Source organism: Myotis davidii, unplaced genomic scaffold (assembly GCF_000327345.1).
Source record: "Myotis davidii unplaced genomic scaffold, ASM32734v1 scaffold391, whole genome shotgun sequence".
NCBI lineage: Eukaryota > Metazoa > Chordata > Mammalia > Chiroptera > Vespertilionidae > Myotis > Myotis davidii.
The window spans coordinates 2,371,858-2,384,719 of NW_006284336.1; the positions used below are offsets into that span (position 1 = coordinate 2,371,858).

Here is a 12,862-nt window from a genome sequence, read left to right on the forward strand (position 1 = left end):
TCCCTCGCGCGCTTTCTCCGTGCAAAGTGCAAGACAGAGGTGCAGCCGGGCTCGAGGAAAGGGAGGGGGGGTGGGGAGTTGAGTTCTTTCTTGCCTTTTTTTAAAAAAAAAGCAAAATAGCGAAGTCCTGGGGAAAGGCGAGGCAGAGAGCAAAAGGGGGGGAGGCCGAGCCGACGAGCAGCCTGAGCTACAGCTCGAAGATGAAAAAAGATTTTAAAGCCTCTGATCCAGCAAGAAGAGTTTAAAGCAATTGCTGAGTTTTATAGTACTTGTGACGTCAGGCCCAGATGGGAAATTGACTGGTACTCTGGGCCAATGAGAGGCGGCGAGAGCGGCCGCGATTAGCATAATAGTATAGAAACAAGGAAACTTTTCGGAGCTGTCAATCAGGGCCCAATCAGCTGACTGTCAGCTGGGACGGGCGAGCTTAACCCTTCCCGCGCCGCCACCTCCCCCGGAGGGAGCCAAGCCGAGCGCAAAGTTTGGTGAAAGAGAGCGAAGAGTTTTCCAGAGGGGCTGCGGGAACCCGGGAGGATAGGGAGGTCGGTTTGATTTACTTTGGAGCTCGAAGAGGCCTGCTTTCCGGAGCCCCAGCTGACCAGACACTCACTCGGCGGGCATTGGCCTGACTGCCCTCCCCTGCCAGCTCCCCGTCCCCAGGATTGTGAATTAGCCTGGCAGCCTTCCCTCCTCGCTCCACCTTCGGCACCCAGGTGTCTGCCCCGGGGATCTTCCTTCCCCCAGCCTGACTGTGCCCAGAGCTTAAACTTGGCCCCAACTCTTTGTCCCTCTCCCGTTCCCCGCGCGCGAGGGCAGAGGGGTCCCGACTGCACGCCTGACGCTGCTCCGCCGCGCTCCTGGCGGGTGTTTCGGGGTCCGCGAAGAGAGGATGCCCATTTTATCACCCTCTGTTAAAGGAGGCAGAATAACTTGTTCAGGGGCCATTATGCGCAGGGACCGGCTGCTCGCTGGCGTCGTGTGCCCTTGGGGGGAGCGAACGCCTACGCGAGTTAACTCCGGGAAAGCTCAGAGTCTGGTCAGCCCGGCTCAGCCTTCAGGCTTCCGACTATGGCTGGAGTTTGACCTTTGAGATTCGTTCTCTCTCTCCCTTTCTCTCTTCCTCTCTCTCTTCCTCTCTCTCTTCCTCTCTCTCTCTCTCTCTCTCTCTCTCTCTCTCTCTCTCTCTCTCTCTCAGGCTTACTCACCCCTATGAAATCTGACCCCTGTTTATCAGGGTCCCGCGCGCCCTTTGCACTTTTATGTTTCAGTAATTATTCCATACTCTATAAACCGAGGTTTCTCGGACAAGCCCGGAAAGCCAGAGTGGGGGTGGGGTGGGGAGCAGCTTCTCCCCCTCCCCATTACAGATGCTAATAATTGTTCCATTTTCTAGATCGATTCTTTTAAAGCTCATGCAAGAAGGAAAAAGAAAAAGGAAAGAAAAGAAAAAGGAAACAACCAACAACTCTGTTTCTAAGATTTTAAAGCGATAGGCAAGTCGGAGAAGCCGAGATTTAATATTTGGGGGAAAGCAAGAGTGCGCGAGCGAACCCAGCGTTTGGAAGACCAGCCCGCCTGCTTGGATGTTGGGACTGTTGATTCTTCCAATTAATGAAATGCATTTGGTGTTAATGCTATTTTTTTTTTTTACTTTGTGGGAGGGGGAAACACTAGGAGGGTGCATTAAGAAAAAAAAAATTCTGAAAAGCCTGCAAAAGGATCGAAGAGTGAAAACTATTGTTGGATCGAGTTGGTTTTTACCTCAACAGCGCCACCTTTCGGCAAAGGTCAGTTGAAATTGATCCGTGTCCAGTTTTGTTGAAGTGAAAAGAGGCTGGTTTCCCAAGGTGGGAGGAGGAAAGAGGCGCAGGAAGTTTGACTGCAGTGGCAGAACCCAACCTTGTAGGTAAGGGGCTGAGGACAGTACAGGCAGGTGAGGGAGTCATTTTTCCTCCACAGTCCCCTGGATTGTCGACCAAGGGGACAGGGGGCACAGAAGCCTTTTGGAGTGTGATTCTGTCTCAGAGACTTGAGCAAGTGGATCCCATGTAACAGGGCCCCAAACCCTTTAAAAGTGCCAGGATGGATTTCCAGCGGGCTTTATGGCAATATCAATAGAATTAAAGTTACTTGTAATTCAGTGATAAATGAGATGTCTCTAGTAAGTAAGATTAAGTGCAGAGCTATAAAGTTGTTTATCTGAAAAGTAATTCTCAGAAAACCTGACTTCTGACACTTAGTCATATATTAAGCCTCACGTCTTGAACATTGCACTTCAGAAGGCTGTCACCCACCCCACAGCATACTTTACTATTTATAACGAGACCTTAGGTGTCACTCACTGGCTTCAGACTCTAGATTAGACTTGTGTTAATTTCTCTGATGCTGGCAGCCCTGGTTTCAGCAGACCCCAGGGTTCCTAATGAGAGAATCCCCCAATACAGGTTTGTAGGCGCATCAGAATCCTAAAAGGCCAGTGCTGTTGGTATTTTCCAGAAAAGCACCTTTTCTTTTCATCATTACTTCAGCGAAGTTGTTTATAAGGGTAGTTTTGGTTTTATGGGAATACTTTGTCTATTACCAGTTTGGAGAAGAAAGAGTGACGGTTATGTCAATATTTATGCAACTAACAGAATTCCTTTGCTTTCCACCTCTTCAACAGTATTTTACCTAGTAATGAAGTTAAGGGATTATAGCTTGTTTATTCAGAGGAAAATCTTAAGCTACATAAACATACGATGTCATTTAGCATTGTTCATAGCAATAGTTTTCTAGGCTTTTAAAAAATCATTAGCCACAAATGTCTGAAGTTTATAATTATTCACGTGAAACATGAATTTAAATGTAGTTAGGAAGAATTGATTCTTTTTTTGTTTATAATATATTTTTTTTATCCTTTGGCCTCACATTTTTGTTAAAAGCTGTAAGAAATGATCCTTGTCTCTCCTGAAAGTATTTTTGGCCAGGAGCACTGAAACTTCTGCATTCATAAACAACATTTATAAACAAAGTTCGCTCATGACGAAGACCATGTGATATAGATTCATGGCCATGCACCTAATTGTTGCAATTATATATCATTTCTAGAAATTAAATGCTCATGTTTGGGCAGCTAAATGTATTATTATCTGCACTTTTTTTATGGTTTATTTCTGTACACTGCTGTTAAGCCATGGTATTTTTCTTTCTCGTATTGCAGAGTCTTTTACAGTCTCTTATTTTCTCTCGAAAAAAAAAGAGAGGACCAGAATTATTTTTTAGATGTGTAGCAGTAGTGCTCTCAGCCTTATAACTGAATTCTCATTTTTGTCCTTTTTACTTTATTATTTAGTGATTCCCAGGGGTGTCCAAACATTTACAGTTCTCCGTTAGTGGCATTTCTTTTCCAACAATTGAGCTCTCTTATTTTAATTAGTACTATTCAGGTTTTTGATTCTGTACAATTACAGCAGGCCACATTTCCTTAGACTTCTTTGCTCACATTGTTTCACTTCTCTCCAAGCCCATGTAATCCAAATATAATACGCACCCTGTTTCTGTACTGCTTAATATCCCCTTGCTATATATACGCTAGTAATCTCTGTAGAACAATATAGAGTAATTTCGAAACCATGCGTTTGTCATTATTGACCAATTCAAACCAGTAGCATTAAAGTTTCTGAAAGCCGTGAATATTTATAGAAGAATTTTAAGAGGGAGGAGGGCATGAGTCGAATCATGTAGAAGATTGCGAAATTGTAACATCCAAAACACAATCGTAGATTCGTGTCAATACATACACAACAACTTTGGACAAAAAGAAGAAAAATCCTGTTCGTGTCCAAAAAATAATGATTAAAAGTTAAAAATAATATATATATATATTTTTTCCTGATGGTGAGTTACAGCCACTCAGGTATATCATGTTGGAATCGGACATAGATAATCTGAAAAAACCAAAATGCACCAAGAAGTGTAGTTTCTGTTCTCCTTGTTTCTTCAGGAGCTGATTTTATGGTACAGAACTAACCAGAGTCCGCTCAATTTCACTGTGAACCTAGCTAAAGTGATTTGAGAAAAGTAACTGGATGATCACATAGACTGTTCTTAGGATGTTAGATACATCCTCGTAACAGTCTTTAGTTAGCAGGGTAAGTAAATCACAAATCACTGTGAGCAGATTCATGGAGGAAAATTAATAGAATCAGGCGAGATAATCTGATAAGGGCAAAATTGCTGAGGAAACAGTCTTGCCTCATATTGGAGAATGTGAAACAACAGCCTGATTACTAGGAGTCGTTATGAATAGGTGAATTATGTGCTAAATAATCATCAGAGTAATTCAGCCTTTATTAATTCTTTTCTCTTTAAGCGATTCACAGTTGTAAGTTAAAGCCGATCTCTCTTTGAAGACACATCTTTTATAATTTTTATTGGAGGTAATTTATTATTTGCATTACCTGTATTTACTTCATAATTGAACATTTTGCATTCAAATTTATGTAATGCATTATGCTTGAGAATATATTTCTGCCTGATTAGCATAAATAGTCACTTACCTCATGAATTACTAACAAAGTTTATCTTAAAATATAGGTTTTTTTATTAAGTGGAACACAAACATATGTACAATAAATTCTGATTTTCTGGTGCAGTTAGAGAACAGCTCACATTTGATTTCGGTGAAAAGAGGCTACAAGGGGGAGCGGAGTAATCTTGAGAAGGAGGCAAAATGCAAATGAGATAGGTAGGCTTCCTTCAAGGGGGTGTTTTCAGATGGGGGTGTATGCCTGGAGTGGGCAAGGGGCAAGTGCTAAAGGACGGTCTGAGCTCTCCATACACTGTTTAGGTGGCTGACTGGGTGATCTCCACATGGACTGTGGATCCGGAAGAAAACTATAACTCAGCCTCTATACCTTTCTGAAGGACCATGCTAGCAAGTGAATCACATTGACTGGATTTGGGGATTGTTCATTTTATGTTAATTTTATTTGTTGTCTGTTTGCTTGTTTTGGTCTCCTTAGAGTCCCACTGTAGAACACACTATACATCGTTCAATACAATACTCATTGTTTTGCACTAGAGATGAGACAAACCCAGTTGTTTTTTTAAGTGAGAATTCCTGGGTAGGTCTCCCCAGATTTGCTCAGTTCCCTTCCCGTTCTTCACCTAAAAAAGACACCCAATCTAGCCTGGCAGATAGGAGGTGATTAAGAGTTCTGTACAAACATTAACATTTGAATGCAAGCACTTCTAGTTTTAGTGCAATAGACGGAAATACTAAATGCCCAGGCCTCTTTCCCCACGCTGGCCATTCCAAGTCAGCAGATCCCCCTTATTCCCTTTTCCAGGGCATAGCCATTTCCTTAGAGTTTTTTTTCTCTCCCTTCAATTAGAGACTGCTTATGATTCCTCCTCCATTGTCATCCCGTTTGATCCTATTCACAGCTTACACTCATAAGGGAATTTGTTTCGAAAGCATTCAACCCTTCAAAGATTTTTATTGTGCTGAAATCAGAACTGATTAAAAAAAAAGCAGGGATTAAAAATAAGGGGGACCTGCTATTGGGACATTGTTTATTCAGGCTGCATCTGTTATGCATGGTAACTCTGAGGACAGGCTGTGGGCGGCGCTAGCTCTGGAAGTTTGGGTCACCCTGGGGATGGGGTGATTCGAAAGGACTGCTCCAGAGGCATTTACCAGCCATTTGACCTGGGAAATGGAACCTGGAGTTTTAGAATACTCAGCCCAAACGTAAATACTCGTGTGATTACCAGGAGGAGTATGTTGATGCCAATGATTTGCTGAATTTGTGTGTTTCTGAATTGGCTGTGGCCCTGTTTTATATCTTAGTTCTTGGTTGCAGGATGGGTTTTGCTGTGCTGTTCTGTTCGTTGGACACGCAAGATATGCCCAGTGACACACTCCCAGCATCATTCATCACGACAGTGTTTCTGCTCGAACAGAGAATTGGGCAAAGCAACCCTTCTCACAATAAAAAGTGAAATCACATTTATAGACCTTTGCTGGTATTCTTATTTAGTTATTTTATAGCAATGAGACATGCTGTCTGTTAAATATAATCATTTGCATAAGACAGAAATAGGAGGCTACCAAACAAAAGAACCACTATTTCCCACTTCATCCCAATCCTCTAATCCTGGTCTCAGGATTGGGGTCCATGCATATACTTTTATAGAATGGAATCATGGTACACACACAGCTTTTTTAAAACTTGCGTTCCCAGCAGTAACACATCCACCTTAATGTCCCCAAAAAGTGGTTTGGAGCACTCCTCTCTCCTTTGGCAGGACTTATCTAAGAGAATCTCAGATGGGGGAGTTTAGAGATCTTACCTTAACAGCCTCCTTCCTTCTTTACAACATTCTGGCACGTGAGTTGACAGCATACAGGATCGATTTTACTAGGCCCAGCAGACACCGTGCATAGGACCCATGAGACTGTCCGAGGCCTAGGAGAACATTTACATTTCTTTTAAAATCAGAGGAAAAGAAATGAATATAATGCAGCATGTATTATATCTGTCATTATACCAACATAGTCATAAAATAAAATGTAATTAAATGTTTATGGAAGAAACAGTCGACATGAAACCAAAGTGCCTCACAGCTACAAAAGTCCAAGTGCAGTCCCAACAACATGCACTTGATTGCTCCCAGTGACAGGGTGCTCACTACCTCTCAAATTTTACCTTACACCCTGTCCATCTATCTTCCCACAGTTCTTCAGGTGGTCAGCCAATCTTTACGTTTGTTTGTCTAGTATGAAGTCATATCCCCTTCTTCTATACACAAGTCCTGATTTCATACACTCAGAAGGCCATGAGTGTGTGTGTTATATCCCTCATGCTCTCTGGGGAGTAGAAGACAACCAGTGTGATGACACCTCCTCCCTACCTTTCGTTTTCCATTCGAAACATAGCCAGTGCCTTTAGCATTTCCACATACGCCTGAATTTTAAGCGCCTCTGCCTCTAGGTGGCTGACTCCCAGATGTGCCCACCTGGCAGTTGTCCCTCTTGGAGGGTTCAGGTCCTAGAACGGAACCCAGGTCCCCGGGTGTGAGCTTCTCAGCACAGCAACTGCCACCCTCCACCCACCGGGGCCAAGTCTGGCTGCTGTTCCTGCAGACCATAATTGCAGGAGCCTCGGCAGACATATAACACCGGTGACTCACTGTGCACGGCCCGAGGCCTTTCCTCTCACATTCCCCCCTCCTCTATGTGTGTGCTCATGTTTTTGAGCCCAAGCGCAGAAACGCACAGCCATGCCCAGTAGGCTTCATCTCATTAGGTTCAGCCTGGTCCCTGCTTGTGTGAATCTCTGTGGATCTAGAATATGCCATCGACTTGTTTTCATTTGCCTCCCAGCTTTGTGGCAGCTGCAGATGAAATTGACGTGCTTTTTTATGACTTAACCTCTCAGAAGCAGTTCCCTCCCCTGCAAAATGGGATACTGTCAGGATTAGAGATTGTGCCGGTGATGGGAGGCCACGGAGGAGCTCTGTGAATGGTTCGTGTTTTTCTGAATTTCCTACCATCTCCCCCAGTTGTTAATAACAGCATCGGAATGGACAAGACCCAATGGGGCCCCAGTGGAGACCGTCCCTCCCCACCCAATCATGTACACAAAATGACTTGCAAGATTATTCAAGTCTCCTAGTGGACATTTAAAATTAAATGGCCTTATAACATCTCTAATCATCAGGGAAATGCATATCAGGATCACAATGAGATACCACTTCACACCTGTTATCATCAAACAGACAAAAGATAAGTACAGTATTGGTGAGGATGTGGCAAAAAGTGAACCCTTGTACACTGTTGGTAAGAATACAATTTTGTGTAATTGTTATGGAAAACAGTCTGAAGGTTTCTCAAACGCTAAAAATAGAGTTATCCTACAATCAAGAAATCCCACTTCCAGGTATACATCCCAGGGAAATGAAACCAGCATCTTGAAGAGATATCTGCTCCCCCATATTCATTGCAGCATTATTCACCATGGCTAGAATCTATGTGTTTTCCCTCGGGTGAGTGGATAAAGAAAATGGGGTGTGATATACACTAAGGAATATTATCCAGCCTTAAGAAATAAGGAAATCCTGGCATGTGTGACAACATGATGAACCTGGAGGACATCATGCTAAGTGAAATAAGCCAGACAAGGAAGACAAATACTATATGCACTCACTTATATGCGGAATCTAAAAAGGTCACACTCATAGACACAGAGAGTAGAATGGTGGTTACCAAGGACTAGAGGGCTGGGGAACTCGGGAGATATTGGTCAAAGGGTACAAACTTTTAGTTATGCATGATGAGTAAGCTCTGGAGACCTACTGTATAGCACAGTGACTATAGTTACAGCTACTACTGTATTGTTACAGTGACTGCTGTACTGTATACCTGAAATTTGCTAAGAGGGTAGATCGTAAGTATTCTTGCTACACCCAAACACACACACACAGAAAATGGTAACTATGTGAGGTAATAAATATTTTAGATTGTGGTGGTCACTTCACAAGGTCACTTCACCAAAACATTACATTGTATACCTTACATGTATATAATTTCTGTTTGTCAATTATACCCCAATAAAGCTGAAAAAAACAAAAACAAAAACAAAACACACACACACACACACAACAACCTGAATTGGCCTATTGGGTAATTGGGCTCATTTGAAACTAAATTGCTCCAGCTGAATGTCCACACACATCCTTCTAATAAATTCTAAAGCAACTTTACTTTCTTCTGGTGTAGGCAAAGCTCTCTGTCGAAGAGAGAGCAGATTGCTTAATGGTTTGATGTGTCACCCACCCGGATTTCTGTAAACCTTTGACCTGTCAAAATTGTCCAGAGTTGAGACCTCAGAGACTAATAAAAATTAGACGTTGCTTGGAAAACCCAAGCAGAAGAGCTCTGTCTATGTAGAAAAGTGTCTTTGAGATCTGTTCTTTCTTCCCCGTTTTTCTTTCGTGTTTAGATTGCCAACTTCCCTGCCATTTCCTAATGCCAGTTTTGAAGCCAGGAGGCTCCGAGTCATTTTCTCAAGTAGAAAGAGTTCAGAGTTTCCAGTGTCCACCTTTGAATTGCATCTGGTTCCCCCTGGTACCTCACAAAAGGACCTAACTGTGCAAGCTTTTGCTGAATCTGCCTGTCATGGCTCCCATCTTGCCCCCTATCAGAGACACCTGGGAATGAGAGCAGAAAAGAGCCTGTGAGTTTATGACCTGCTATCTATGGTCTTGGTCCAGCCACAGGGCTCGGGGCTGTCTGGTTCTACAGACCCAGCCTGGGACCATCAGGGATCTGGAGGAATGACAGGGGCTCTTCAGGCAAGCATCACTGACTGTGGGCTCCAGGCTCTGAGAAGGGCTGCTGGTCAGGTATGAGTGATGTGGGTGCTGGTAGATTGTGGTGGGGGAGGGTACCTAGAGAAAACCTATTAATTCACCCTCTGACCTCAGCAAAGTGCTTCAATGTCTTCCTCCAACTCATTTTTTAAAATATATTTTTATTGATTTGAGAGATATAGAAACATCAATGATGAGAGAGACTCAATGATAGGCTATCTCCTGCACGCCCCACACTGGGGATCGAGCCTGCAACCCAGACTTGTGTCCTGGAATTGAACAGCAACCTCCTGGTTCATAGGTCAATGCTCAACCACTGAGCCACACCAGCCGGGCTCCAACTCATTTTTTTTTTTTTCAGGCTGCAAAGGAATTGAACTGCATGAGGAGGTTAGAAAGATTCTGGATTGCATGGAAGGAATGTTCTCAGCCCTTTGAGATTAAATATAGGTAGCTAAACACAGACCAGACACCCATACACACGGACAAAACTGTCATACTGGGTTCTTATAGAGCATTGCTGGGTCAGAATGGTAAAGTTAGAATATCTTTGGGGTCAGAATGGCGGGGCCAAACATCTCCAGGCCAGAGGATGCTGTGGTTTTAGGTTAATAATGTTTAGAGCCTCTGGTGGCAGAGCAGTGAGGCAAGAAAGCATCGACTTTTGAGGGTCATGGAACAAGGAGACATATTCAAGAGATGCTATCGTTTGGCACCAGGCCAACAAGCGTGTGAATCCTGCTCCGTCCCAGGTGTGAGACCTGGGCATGTTGGTTGACCACCCTGAGCCTCAGTCTCCTCCTTGGTCAAAGGTGAAGAGTATTTTTTTTTATCGTGATGAGCATGTACATCAAGTGCTTGGCACATGTCACCTTGATAAGTGCTCAAATGAATGAAATCTATTAGCATGTGCCTAAGTCTGAGTTTATATTCTTCTACACAGTTTCCAGTAATGAGGCCTAGAGTATACTAGGGACTCAGGAAATGTTTTCTCTGTGTTTTATGCTCCTGACTTATAGTTGTAGTTACCCTGAACCTTAAGCAGATCTTTCCCCCCCCGAGTTTTGCATAATTTGGCTCACCTGGAACTCCACCCCTCCCCTTCTGCCCTGCCCTCTCCCCTACGTCCTGGCTAATTTTTTATCCTTCTTCAAGTCTTGTGTTTCCTTTTAAAAGCTTTACCTGAGCCCTGTGCCCAGTAGCCCCAAAGCCGGCTGGGTGTTCATTCTCTGCACCAACTGCCATGCAGTCCTCATGATACCATATTAGTTCCCCACCTACCCTGCATGAAGCCTGGGCCAACACCTCTCATCTCCCCAACTCCTTTGCCTAATACAGGCAAAGTAGGTACCCAGTGATTGTTCATTCAGTGAAAGTGACTAAACACACGCTTGGATTCCCACCTCTTTTTTGAAGTACTAACCCACGCAGAATGTACTGCCAGGTGTCCCAGAAAACATGGCTCCGATAGGAAGCATTGCAACAAGACAATTCTTCCATTCACCTCTCACTAGTCCAATTGGCCCATCCCTCCATTACCAGGATGCTTATCTTGTTCACTAATTAACCTATATCTTCCCAAGATGGAATTGGGTGGAAAACATGGTTGAGATGTGTGGGCCCTGAAACCGCAGTGGCAATCTGTTTGTCTTGCTGGGATGAAATTTTGGATGAATGAAGGGATGCAATGAAATACAGTACCTGGGTAGGCAAGGCGTGCTGTTCACTTTCCTGGCTGCTGCCGCCAAAGAGGGCCGCTTTCAGCCTTGAGTCACCGCTGCCTTAAGGCATATAGATACTATTTTGTAATTGCTAAATAAGAATGCTGGCCTGCCCCCATTTCCACAGGCCCAGGTCTTGCTCATTCTTCAAGCCACAGCTCACATACAGAGTTGCACATGAAGTGTAGCACAGTGACTGGCATCTCATAAGCATTTAATAAAGGTTAGTTGTTAATGCCACGGCTTCCCCAAACCTGCTCGGGCTCCTGCCTTTCAATTGCGGATCCCTATGGTTGTAGCTTAACCTGTTTTCTGGAACCTTCTGTAGCTTTGGGGAGCAGCACTGTGTAATGGTCAGGCAGAGACAGGTTCAAGGTTGGTTTCTGCTACTTACTTGCTGTGCTATCTCCTAGGAGGTCTTTATAGGTTCTTTGAGTCTCGGTTGTCAGCGAATAATAGAATGCTATTTAGCCCTCTTTGAGTTGTAGGTGAAAAATTTTTTGACCTAACTAGGCTGAAGCAAAAAGGGAACATATTGGTTCACATGACTAAAATGTGCAGGGACAAAGCTGGTTTCAGGTGTTACTGGGGACAGGAGCCATATGATGTCATTGGATGTGGCTTCCTTTTACCCACAGTCCCTACACTACATTTTACTGACTGGATACCAACCAGTAGGGCTCCCTATGGGAGATGATGGTGGAAACAGCTCCAGTTCTAAATCCCCCCAGGGTAGGTCCAATGGGGTCAGTTTGAGTCCTCAGCAGGACAGATCAAAGTCATGGTTTGGGTCGTTGAATTGCCCTGGGTCATTAAGTTATCCACCCAGGCCTGAACCGATCCCTGTGGCAAAGGATGACATCTGCTGATCGGCTTAGGCTTGGACTCTAAAATGGAGTGGACAGGGACCAGGGGACTTCTCTGAGCCTCTTTGAATGATGGGAGAGCCACCGCCCACTTCAACACCATGGAGCCCTGCCTTCAAATGATAACATAACTAACAGTCTACATGTGCATGCTACTCACCCAGATCTTACCCTCAGTTTTAACTCATTGACCTTTGCAACAGTCCTTTGAGATATGTGTTGCTGTTATTTGCATTTGACTAAGGAGGAAACTAAGGTACAGAGATGTTATGGGGCTTTTCCAAGGTCACTTGGCTGGTGAGTAGTACAGGTGTGAATCCAGTCATAGTTGCAAAGTCCCTGCTCCCAACCACTTTCCTTTATAATATACTAGAGGCCCGGTGCACAACATCTGTGCACCTCAGGGGAAAGGGGGGGGGGGGCGTCTCTCAGCCCAGCCTGTGCCCTCTCACAGTCTGGGCCCCCTTGGGGGAAAATGAAATCCAGGACCCCTTGGGGATGTTCGCCTGCCGTGGGGAGTGGGCCTAAGCTGGCAGGTGGACATCTCCTAAGGGGTCCTTAGTGCCACCACAAAGGCGGGAGAGGCTCCCACCACCACTGCTGCGCTTGCCAGCTTTGAATGCAGCTTCTGGCTGAGTGGCGCTTCCCCTGCAGAAGCACACTGACCACCAGGGGGCAGTTCCTGCGTTGAGCGCCTGCCCCTTGGTGGTCAGTGTGCGTCACAGTGACCAGCCATTCTGCTGTTGGGTCAATTTGCATATTAGCCTTTTATTATATAGGATAGGGTGTCCCAAAATTCCACAAGATTTGAATTTTGCGTGAGCATTAACAATAACAACAACAACAACAAAAAGCCTAATTTTACTTGGTTTATTGAATCAGATTCTAATATCTGTTGCCCTTTGATTTCAATCCCTT

At 44.3% G+C, this 12,862-nt stretch overlaps 1 long non-coding RNA gene across 1 annotated transcript; it reads left to right on the plus strand.

Annotated features, from left to right (window-relative positions):
- The first annotated feature begins 123 nt into the window (after positions 1-123).
- On the plus strand, positions 124-3,612 carry LOC107184496. Its single transcript, XR_001515342.1, has 2 exons — positions 124-713; positions 1,394-3,612. It is a non-coding gene; the product is annotated as an uncharacterized LOC107184496 (long non-coding RNA).
- Positions 3,613-12,862: the final 9,250 nt, after the last annotated feature.